The sequence below is a fragment of the Heliconius melpomene genome, chromosome 12 (genome assembly GCF_056956725.1).
Source record: "Heliconius melpomene rosina isolate 202511_hmr_F chromosome 12, ASM5695672v1, whole genome shotgun sequence".
In the NCBI taxonomy this organism is placed as follows: domain Eukaryota; kingdom Metazoa; phylum Arthropoda; class Insecta; order Lepidoptera; family Nymphalidae; genus Heliconius; species Heliconius melpomene.
Window position 1 is genome coordinate 66,876 of NC_140400.1, and position 11,632 is coordinate 78,507.

Here is an 11,632-nt window from a genome sequence, read left to right on the forward strand (position 1 = left end):
TCGTGAGAAAGGCGGGGAGCCCGCGGCGACCTGGGTGATCACAGCCACCACCCCGGTGTTGTCGGCTACCCAGTTGTCTCTGTCGGGAACGCTGTAGGGCTCCGAAACAACCGCCACTTGTATCGACCACTGCGCCAAGCTTTGGACCAATAAGTCTTGGGCTCTGGCGCAGTGGTTGATGTTCGCCTGCAGAACTCGTTCGGCCATTATTATTCGAGCATAGGCTGCTCCTCCGCGGCCCTAAATTGGGCGTCAGGTTGGGCTTGACTAGTGGGTCTCGCCGCCTCTCCTCTCGCGCCTTTTCTGCGCTTGTGCTGCGCACAAACTTTTGCGCAGGTTGCACTGCCAGCTAAATGGTCTGCAGGTCTCTGTGCATCCTCGCACGCCGGGCAGTGTGGAGCATCCGAGCACGTGGCTTGTTTATGCCCGGTACGTCCACATCTGAAGCAGTTAGAACTCCGATCTACACCGCTACACTTTGCTGCTACATGTCCTGTTTCAAGACATCGGTAGCACCGCAGGACTCGCTGTTGCAGCAGTGTCACCTTCGCCGACACAAACCCAACCAAAAGTCGCCCTGCACTGACCTTCTTGGCAGCTACCACCGGACAGCGGACCCAGGCAGTGCCAAGGCCAGCACGATCACGCCGCACTTCCCCCACCTTGATGGCGTCGATATTACAGCCACCGACTCTGCTGACAGCTGCCGCTACCTCATCTGATGTCACAGAATCATCAAGCCCACTCACACGCAGCTCCGCGCATTTTGTGGGTCTTGTGACCTGGACCTCGCTCTCGTTCAGCACGCTTCGCAGTCTTTGGGCAAGAGCATCGGCCCTCTCACCCGAGTTCACCCCCGGAAGCTCCAGTAACCTCGCGCCAGTCGAGGCCACCCTAAATCTCATATCACTTATACCCATCTCACCAAGGTCCACTTTTTCTTTGAGCTGAGTGAGCACTTGGCTGTAAGTGATGTTGCCCTCCACTGCGCACGGTTGGAGCTTTAGCGCCACAACAGCCGACCGTGGCTGTCTAAGCCTTGGCACTTTAGTTGCCTTTGACGGCTTGTCATCCTTCTTTCCCTTGGCCTGCTGAGCAACAGCAACCTTCTTCCTACTGCCCTTTCTGGCAACCACGTTCCATCCCTCCGCCATGTCAGCCGGCGCCGCTGGTAAAGGGCGTGGCTGTGGCACCTCTAGGGTCTTTTTGCCCTTCCCCTTTCCCTTGCCCTTACTTTTGCCATTCTCCGGCATAGGGCCTCTTTTGGGAGCAGGGTTCGCGGGAGCCATGAGCGTGGTTGTCACTGCCTCTGCCCTCGCCGATGTTGTGGCAGTCTCTCTATTAGCACCCTTTGATGCGGCCAACGGAGGGCGCATGCTCTTCTCTGGAAGAAGTCGGCTCTCGAGACCCTCTATCCTGGCGCTGACCATGGTTCCGACCTCCATCATAATCGAGCGCATCAGCTCGTCGGAACGCCCAGGCACAACCTTCTCAGGTACCACTACTTGGCCCTTTTGCTTTTGAAGGTCAGCCCGTAGAAGACTGACCTCATTCCTTAACTCCGTCATTTCGTAGCGCAGCTTGTTATTATGAGCGCGCAGCTGCGCTACCTCCTCTGTTGCCGTGCGCTGCGCCAACTCGTCCACGGCCATGCCTATGGCTTTTGCAGCCTCCTTTAGGGCCCTGGTAAAGGTGCCCTTTAAGTTACCGGACTTGGTGGCAACTTTCCTTATAACTTCTAGGCTATCAGCCACCTGATAACGTAGATCAGATGCGAGTCTGGCTTCGTCCTGCTCCTTATTGGACTGCCGAGACATGTCTGATAGCCTAGAGTTAGCTCTAGCACGCAACTCAGCGGCGTTCTCCGCCACCTCTCGTTCTGTCCTCAGCTGCAACTCCTTTGCAGCCTCACTGAGGACATTTTCGGGCTCTTTATTGGGCCCACCTTTTACTCTCCTCTTGGCCGCCGGCCTGTCTGGCTCGCCTTCACCGGAGGACCCCGAATGGTCAATCGGCTTCCGAGGCCTCTTCCGCCTGTCCTTTAAGTATTGTGCCCGTGTCCTTGATCTCTCCGACACCATCGACACAAAACTCTCGGTATCAGAGTCCTTAGACTCTGACGCTCCCCACAGCCGTCCATATGACGATCCGGACCCTCGTCTCGACCTGACACTGCCAACGGTCGACATGCCGTCACCAATGTCCAACCTGCTTAGAACCACTCTTGGTTCCTTCACTCCAACTCTGAACTGGCCACTACCATCTGGCCCTTCCGCAACGCCACTCGACACAGACACTCTCCGATGTTCACCCTGTGACGCCGCAACAACTCCAACAACTTGCTCTACCCCGAGCACCACTACTCCGGCCTTCTCAGGCAATCTCCTATCACCGCCCTCCTCGGGCTCAACGCACTCCACTTCATCATTTTTGTTTTTATTTAAAATATCCATGTTGATCCCACGAGTGTGGGGGAAAAACGGTCCATCCGAGCAGTGCCCCCTGTACTCGGATAAGCCTATTACGCCAGGGTGTCGGCCGGTACCCTGGCGGGACCAGCAGTAGCGACTGATCTCCCCATCAGCCATGAACCCCTCGCGCTGCTTCGCCGCTTGGGTTGGGGTAATTTTTATAGAGGTTTTCTTCCTCGCAGCCCGGCCGGTAAAGGCAAGGCCCTCGGTTCCACTCCTGATTACGAGACATGACCGCAACCAAGAGTGGAGTTCCGATATATTCGGCGCAGGCACATCACTGCACCTGCGTGGCGGTAGGGTGAGTACACACCACGCGCGCCCTCCGGTTCCTCACACTGTGTCCTCTGCATGACAGAGGACACGCGGAGAACCACGTCGGATTATTAGCCAGCGAGCAATCATTACCCAAGGACGAATCCTGTGGGCACCAATTACTCGCCGCCCAGGGTGCACCGGCCCGCACACTGTTCGTCCCCCCCGAATGACAAGCATTCGAGAAAGGGCCAACAGCGAGCGAACACACGAGGAGGTTATCCGACCAAGCACCCCAACCTAACCTAACCTAACCTAACCTTTTTTTTTTTTTTTTTTTTTTTTTTTTTTTTTTTTTTTTTCGTGAGGAAATCCTTTTACGGATACCGGCCCGAGTGGGGACTCGAGCGGGTTATGTGGGACTCGCGGACTTGGCAGATGTAGGCCGTCCGCATACCCACTAAAACCTCACGGTGCTCCTCCTCGACCGCCACTGGCCGCGAGACGCGGGGACTTGAATCGTCCACGAAACGCGGCGGCGGGAGCCTGCTAGGCACGTCGCGGAGTCAAGGGTGTGTGGGCACCCTCGACGGCCTGCTCGGAGTAGCGCGCGGGAGCGACCTGCGCGCGCCTACTCGGGCCAGGTTGGTAGGCGGTCAGCTTCCCCAAGCTGACCGCCCTCTGGCACATTAGGGCGGAAGGCGGCGGTCGTGTGCCGCCCTCCGGCGACCCGGTCTCTTACGGCGGATGGCGACTTCGGCAAAAGCCTCCCTCACCCGTTCCGCCGACTCCTTCTCGAGCACCACTGCCTCGCAGAAGGATGAGACCGCGTCCCACGACGTCTCGCTACCGGCCATGGCCTTGACCACGGCCGGCAGGGAAAGGTCGTCCCCGATGACGTCGCGCAAAGCGCGACGTTGAGACGCCCAGGCTGTGCACACCTCCAATGTGTGCTGGGCCGTCTCGTCGAGGCAGTCGTCGCAGTGGTGGCAGCGAGCATCGGGCTCCCTCCCAGCAATCCGACACAGGTAACCCCCGAAGCAGCCATGCCCCGTGAGCACCTGTGTGGTGCGGAAGGTTAGGACGCCGTGACGCCGCGCTAACCACTGGCGGAATACTGGACGAACCGCCTCGATCGTCAACCGGCCGGCAGATGGAGTCGCCAGCCGGGATTCCCACACTTCTATTGCGGCTTCCCGCTCCTCCTCGGCGCGTGCTGGGCTAGCCGGTTCCCCGGACACTAGGCCCCGACGTCGGCAATAGACCGACGCCAGAGAAAGCGCATCCAGGTCCCACGGCATGACTCCAGCCAGCACGCACGCCACTTCACCGGAGATGGTCCGGTACCCCCGTATCGCCCGGATGGCCATCACCCTCTGCGCACGTCGCAGCAGAGTGATGTTGTGCCGATCCAGGGCGTCCGCCCACACGGGAGCACCATACAGCGCCATCGATCGGACCACTCCGGTGTACAGCTGACGGCTAGAGGCGCTTGGCCCATCGACGTTGGGCAAAAGGCGCGCCAATGCCGCCGCTGTCTTCAACAGTTTCGGGGCCAAGGATGTAAAATGGCCCCGGAAACTCCACCGACCGTCTAGAACAAGTCCGAGGTACTTCATACTCCTCTTGACGTCGATTCGGACGCCACCGACGACGATGTGGGCATCTGCCGGTGGGCCCTTTCGAGGAGCATGGAAGTATAACGCCTCGGACTTATTCAGGGCAACCTCCAATCCTAGCCTTCTAATTCGGCCGACGACGTCGGCCACTCCGGCCGTCGCGAGCACTGCTGCCTCGCGATAAGTCCTCTGCTGCGCCAAGACCAGCGTGTCATCGGCGTAGCAGAGGACTCCAACTCCTCGTAGGGTGTCGCCTCTTAACACCCAGTCGTACCCGATGTTCCACAGGAGCGGCCCGAGAACCGAGCCCTGTGGAACACCGCACGACACTTCGTACTCTTCCCACCCTCCTCCAGGAGACGGAAAGGTAACAGACCTCCCGGACAGGTAAGCCCCGATGACGCGGCGCAGGTATGGAGGCACTCGGTGATAGATGAGTGCCTCCTCAATGCAGGGCCAGGGCAGGGAGTTAAAGGCATTGGCGATGTCTAAAGACACTGCCAAAACTCCATCGCCCAGGGCCACCGCATCCTGCGCATGGGACTTCACCCTCAGTATGGCATCCACCGTCGAGCGCCCCCTGCGGAAGCCATACTGGAGGTCCGAGAGGTCCGGACCTGTCCGCTCCAAGTGACGCTGCAACCTCCTCGTCACAACCCGCTCGAAGAGTTTGGCGATCTCGCTCAGGAGCACAATTGGCCTGTAGGCCGAGGCCGATGGGCGACCCTCCTTCTTAAGGAGGACTAGCCTGCCTGTCTTCCACCGCTGTGGAATTATGGCTTGAGCCAGACAGGCAGAGAATAGTCCTCTCACTCTGGGCCCAAGGATGTTAAGGGCCAGAGTTAACGCCCTCCCAGGAACGCCATCAAGGCCGGGTGCGGTGCTCCTGCCGCGAGATCGGCGAACTGCTTCCTCCAGCTCCTCCTCCTCCACCTGTGGTGCGACGCTGTCCTCCTCCTCTTGCGGTGCAGGGCGGGCCATTGAAGGTGGTGAAAAGTTGGCCCGCTGCGGGAACAGTGACGACAGAACCCCTCGGAGAATGTCCGGTCGGAGTGTCTGCGTCAGTGGCGGAGCCCAAGCCCGTAGCTTGCCAAGTACCATACGGTAAGGCGTGCCAAACGGGTCTTGGTCTATTCCCGCAAGCATCTGGTCGTGTGACTCGCCTTTCACACGACCGATCTCCTCCTGCAACCGCGTTCTCGCCTCGACATACAATTGGTACAGTCGGTCTTCCTCCTCCTGTACCTTCTGTACCCGCCTGCGATAGTGGCTGTACTGGCGTCTCGCCGCAACGCAGATGGTACGCAGTTGCGCGATCTCCCACGACCACCAGTACACCTGCCGCCGTTGAGGGCGGCGCCCGGAACGGGGCATTGACGCGTCACAAATACGCGTCAGCGCCCCCTGCGCCCAGGATGCGGCGTCTTCTGCAGACGCCAAGCTCTGGGGCAGCCAGGACTCCACTATCGCGGCCTCCTCCAACAATTGCCTGTCGAGGCGACCCAATTGCCACCGCTGTCCGCACTCTCGCGAGGTTGGACTGGGGGTTGGTTGCACCGCCGAATGTGTGGAGATCTCGTAAGAGATGTAAAGGTGATCCGAGAGAGTCTCCACATCATCCAGCACTCGCCAACCCCGAACACGACTCGCTAGGGCCGGGCTCGCGAACGAAACGTCCACGACGGATCCGCCCAGCCTTCGCACGCACGTGTTTGTCGTCCCCCGGTTGAGTACTGACAAACCGGTGGCAATCACCCACTCGGACAGCGTCACACCACGCACATCCGTCGTTGCGGAGCCCCACACGCTGGACTTCGCGTTGAGATCGCCGGCCACCAACACCTCCGCCGGACGAAATCGCTCTACCATTTCCCCCAATCGTATAAGGAACTCTTCAAACTCCGCCAGAGTTCGATTGGGGGAAAAGTAGGCCCCTACGACAACGAGGTTGCCGACAAGTGCGGCGACGCATCCCGCACCCCTCTCTACTCGTGAGAAAGGCGGGGAGCCCGCGGCGACCTGGGTGATCACAGCCACCACCCCGGTGTTGTCGGCTACCCAGTTGTCTCTGTCGGGAACGCTGTAGGGCTCCGAAACAACCGCCACTTGTATCGACCACTGCGCCAAGCTTTGGACCAATAAGTCTTGGGCTCTGGCGCAGTGGTTGATGTTCGCCTGCAGAACTCGTTCGGCCATTATTGAACGAGCATAGGCTGCTCCTCCGCGGCCCTAGATTGGGCTTCAGGTTGGGCTTGGCTCGACGTCACCTTCCCTCTCCCGCCTTTGCTGCGCTTCGATTGCCCACAGATTTTCGCGCATGCTGCACTGCCGGCTAAGTGCCCTGCTGGTCTTTGCGCATCCTCGCAAGCCGGGCAGTGTGGTGCATCCGAACACGCGGCTTGTTTGTGCCCCGGACGCCCGCATCTAAAGCATTGCGAGCTCCGGTCCACACCTACACATTTTGCCGCTACATGCCCCGTTTCGTGGCAGCGGAAACAACGCAGCACCCGCTGCTGCAGCAGCGTCACTTTCGCCGACACGAAACCCACCAATAGGCGACCTCCGCTCACCTTCTTGGCAGCCACTACTGGACAGCGTACCCAGGCAGTACCAAGACCGGCACGGTCACGCCGAACCTCCCCGACTTTGATGGCGCCGACATCGCAACCACCGACTCTGCTGACAGCTGCGGCAACCTCCTCCGACGTAACCGAGTCGTCCAGCCCACTCACCCTAAACTCTGCGCATTTAGTGGGCCTGGAGACTTGGACTTCATTCTCGTCCAGCACTGCCCGCAACTTTTGCGCAAGAGCATCCGCCTTGTCACCCGAGTTGAGCCCCGGGATTTCGAGCAGCCTTGCGCCAGTTGAGGCTACTCTAAATCTCATATCCGAGATGTCCAGCTCCCCGAGGTCAACCTTGGCCTTCAGCTGGGTGAGCACCTGACTATAGGTCAAGTTGCTCTCAGCCGCGCTGGGTTGCAGCTTTAGCGCTACTACTGCGGACCGCGGTGGTCTTAATTTCGGAACCTTTGGGGCCTTTGGCGCTTTTGCCCCCGTTCCCTTCTTCGGTTGCCGCTGAGCAGCAGCAGCAGCAGGCTTCTTTTTGCCTCCCTTCCTGGCAACCACATTCCATCCTTCTGACAAGTCAGCTGGCGCAGGTGGAATTGGACGTGGCTGCGAGGCGTCCGTCACCGGAGCTACCAGGGTCTTTTTGCCCTTACCCTTTCCTTTGCCAGGCTTCCCTGGCTTCTGGCCCCTTGTCGAGGCAGGGTTGGCGGGAGCTACTAACGTAGTTATCCCTGTCGTCTCTATACCCGCCGATGTTGAGGCGGTCTCCTTCTGCGAACCCTTCGACGCCGCTAGCGGGGGACGCATGCTTCTCTCCGGCAGAAGCCGGTTCTGTAGGCCTTCTATCCGGGCGCTCACCATCGTTCCGACTTCTATCATAATGGCGCGGCGCAACTCAGCGTCAGAACACCCAGAACCTAACCTAACCTAACCTAACCTAACCTAACCTAACCTAACCTAACCTAACCTAACCTAACCTAACCTAACCTAACCTAACCTAACCTAACCTAAACCTAAACCTAAACCTAAACCTAAACCTAAACCTAAACCTAAACCTAAACCTAAACCTAAACCTAAACCTAAACCTAAACCTAAACCTAAACCTAAACCTAAACCTAAACCTAAACCTAAACCTAAACCTAAACCTAAACCTAAACCTAAACCTAAACCTAAACCTAAACCTTAACAGAAACAGAAACAAACAAAAACAAAATTATTCAATTCAATTTAAAATCTTATTTATTCAAATAAACTTATTATGAGCACTTTTGAATCGTCGAATGAACATATGAACAAAGAGCTACCACCGGAAGGCCGGCAAGTAAGAAGAGCCGGCAAGAAACTCAACAGTTGCTCTTCTCAAAGTTAATGGTATATTTTACTATTACATTTGCTGGCAGCTATCCTGCGCGATATTCAATAGACATTAATTCCATACATGTTTGTCCTCTAAATATTCTTGAACACTGTAATAAGCTTTATTAGCCAGAACTTTTTTTTTACTGATATTTTAAATTTTGGAAGTGGCAAACCTAGAATACACTGCGGAATTTTATTATATACACGTATGCTCAAACCCATAAAACAATTATTATTAATTATGGCATCATTATTGCATTTTCGTATCGAGTTCAATAGTATTACTAGCTTTTTTATTTAATTTATGTTTTTTTAATAATTATATTTTATAGTTTGAAATCATTTAATAGAATTATCAAAATATTCCGTATTATTATTATTTTTTTTTATTTTTGATTCATTGCCCTCTATTAGCATAATATCGAAATTTTGTAGTATCCGTTCAAGTATTCATTTGCTACTGCGATGTTGCAAGCAGTTCAGTTTTTTTTTTTAAATACAAGATGGCGCCTCAGAGGTAATATGTTTGTTTTACGCAATACAATTAAAGATGACAGGTGTTTTATTTGACAGGTGTTTAGTGTAGTCAGTGCATTTTTTAACTATTGTAAAATAGAAACAAAATCTTTTGGACAATCCCAAACCTAAGTACATTGATGGCGACAAAACTCCATACTCTTAATATTTTCTCTTACTATCTTACTGAAGACAACATAAATGGTAATATGTACTACGTATTACAACAAACATGTATTTCTTTTTTTATTTTAACTGTGTAGAATATAGACTTATATACTTCAATAAGATTACAGTTAGTAATCATTGTTTTCAAAATGTACATCTTAAAGTAAATAAAATTCATAAAGATTACTTATGATGAAAATCATAATAATTTTGATGTTGTTATTTTTTTTTTAGGGTATTCACTGATGAGGTCAGATTTATTAGAATTACAGTATTCTCAGCATGATAGGACATTATCTAGGTATTTAAATAAACATGGAATATTTCCTGCAAGGTAAAAGTAACTTTTTATTAATATCTCTTTGTTTGTTATTTATAAATTATCAATAAATATTTTTTTATTTATTTTACATTGAAGTTAGTCCATTAGTAGCATATTATTGTAATTACCAAGAATGCCTGCCTTCTTATTAGTATGAGTAAAATATGTGTGGCTATTTGAAACTTGGTATATATTCTTAAATTGTTTAGTGTAGAATGCATGCATTATTATAAAGTCAAGTTTTAGTTTTATATGTTAAATATTTCTTTTTTTTTCTATTATTTAGGCTTCCTCCCCCGGAATCATTGTTACAATAATAATCAGCTTCAGCAAGCAACAGAAGAAGATTATTCAGAATTTGTACGAGTTATATATTTACTCTATTATGAAATGCTATCAATTTAAGTATATTTACATGTTACTCTTGTTAGTATGATTAAATAATAATAATAATTCGTCTAATCATTTTAATGCTGTACTTTGTCATTACTCAATAGTTTTAATATTGTCTTGTATATAAGTCTTTGTTTTATTTACAAAAATTGTAATTTATCAGAAACATTCAAATTTATCAAACTGGATGTACTAGTAAAAATTATTTTGAATTTATTGTAAAAATATACTTAAATTACACACAATAATGTATATTTTTATAACGTTGTACAATTTGTAGAAATAAAGCCTCATTCTGTTGGTGTTTTATTTACCTACGTCTTACGTTCTACGTCATATGTACGTCACCACATCGCGCAAATGTCAAACGAGTGGCGAGTGGCGACATCTGTAGAGCTCTATAGTGTCTGGATATTGTCTCTATTGAGATAGAATAATTATAATTAAATAAATAGAGTACACTGCTTGGGGGCTACGCACAACTTTGTACAATGTGTGATTTGGTGAAAATGCAATCTATATTATACAATTAGGTTTCAGAAGTGAAATATGAAAATAAAACTATACAACACTAATGTTACAAATACAATCTTATTTATTAAAAATCTAAATAACTATAAACTGAAATATAAATAACTAGAAACTTATATAAAACACCAACAACATTCGAAAACACATATAGGTATTTACTCAGTGTTAATTATAGCAGCTGTTTTAACCAATTCACATTATTTATTAATTAAAACATTTAAATTACTTTATAACTTGCTAATAATGATCTATTAACAACCTAATAACAAATCACATCGACTACAACACGTGTAACCTCAAGTATATGAGGGCCAAATATGTCTTCCCGCTTAAATTAGTAACTTAATAACAAAATGAAAAGAGCGGGATGTCAAAATGACATTGACAGCGACATTGACACATTGCAGTACTATATTTGACAGTTGACATTTGTAGCACAGAAGTCTCCTAAGTATACAATATATAGCAATCGGCAGATTTCTATTTTACTAAAATGTCATCAATCAGCAATTCTCCTTAAGGTCTATGTACTTCGTAAAAGATGAGGAGCTCTAATGAATAAAATTATTATTACAATAATTTAGGAAACTATAATTTATTGACCTATCTATCGATCTATTATCCTTTGACGAGCATAATACGCGTTGGTGTATCTGTGATGTGCTGGTGATATAAAACAATGGATTTACGATAATATTTGACTTATAGTATTGTTTATGATTGTAATTGAAAATGTAGTAAGTACAGTACAGGTAAGTTATACAGTGGGTAAAAAAAGTATTTGCACACCTAATTTTTTTTAAGTTACACCTAGAAAAACAGAATGATTTCAGTTAATTATTGTATTTAATAGCTTAATCTATATATATTTAGAATTGATTATTAAAAATTCTTAGAAAACAGAAATAAAAAAATTAGATGGTAAAAACACCTTTTTTAAAGTCAAATAAGTATTTGCACACCAACCATTCCCTAGATACAATGTTATTCCCGCGACATTTTGTCACTTTAGGTAAAATGTGAACATTGTATGTATACATGTGAACATCGGGAAACGTATTCTAATAACGAGACATTTGTTTAGTGTTCAGAAATAATCTTGAAGCCAACATGCCGAAAGAATTTGAACTGTCGTTATCGACGCGTGAAGAAATTATTTTACTCCGTAATGAAGGTTGAAGTTATCGCCAAATCGGGTCAAATTTAAAGTTAAGTTACTCGACTGTGTAGTAAATTATAAAAAACCGAGAAGAAATGGGTAGTGTTGAAAATAAGGAAAGGTCCGTTCTTCCGAAGAAGCTCTGTACGAGAGAAAGGCGACAAATTTTAAAATCGGTACAAAATAAACCATTTACAAGCGCTCAAAGCTTAGCAAATGATATCGCGTCAAGTTCAGGTAAGGTTGTCTGTACCCAAACTGTAAGAAAC

At 49.5% G+C, this 11,632-nt stretch overlaps 1 long non-coding RNA gene across 1 annotated transcript; it reads left to right on the forward strand.

Moving 5' to 3' along the window:
- Positions 1 to 7,813: 7,813 nt before the first annotated feature.
- LOC146533274 (uncharacterized) lies at positions 7,814 to 9,733 on the forward strand. Its single transcript, XR_014878519.1, has 3 exons — positions 7,814 to 8,994; positions 9,193 to 9,292; positions 9,567 to 9,733. It is a non-coding gene; the product is annotated as an uncharacterized LOC146533274 (long non-coding RNA).
- The last annotated feature ends 1,899 nt before the right edge of the window (positions 9,734 to 11,632 follow it).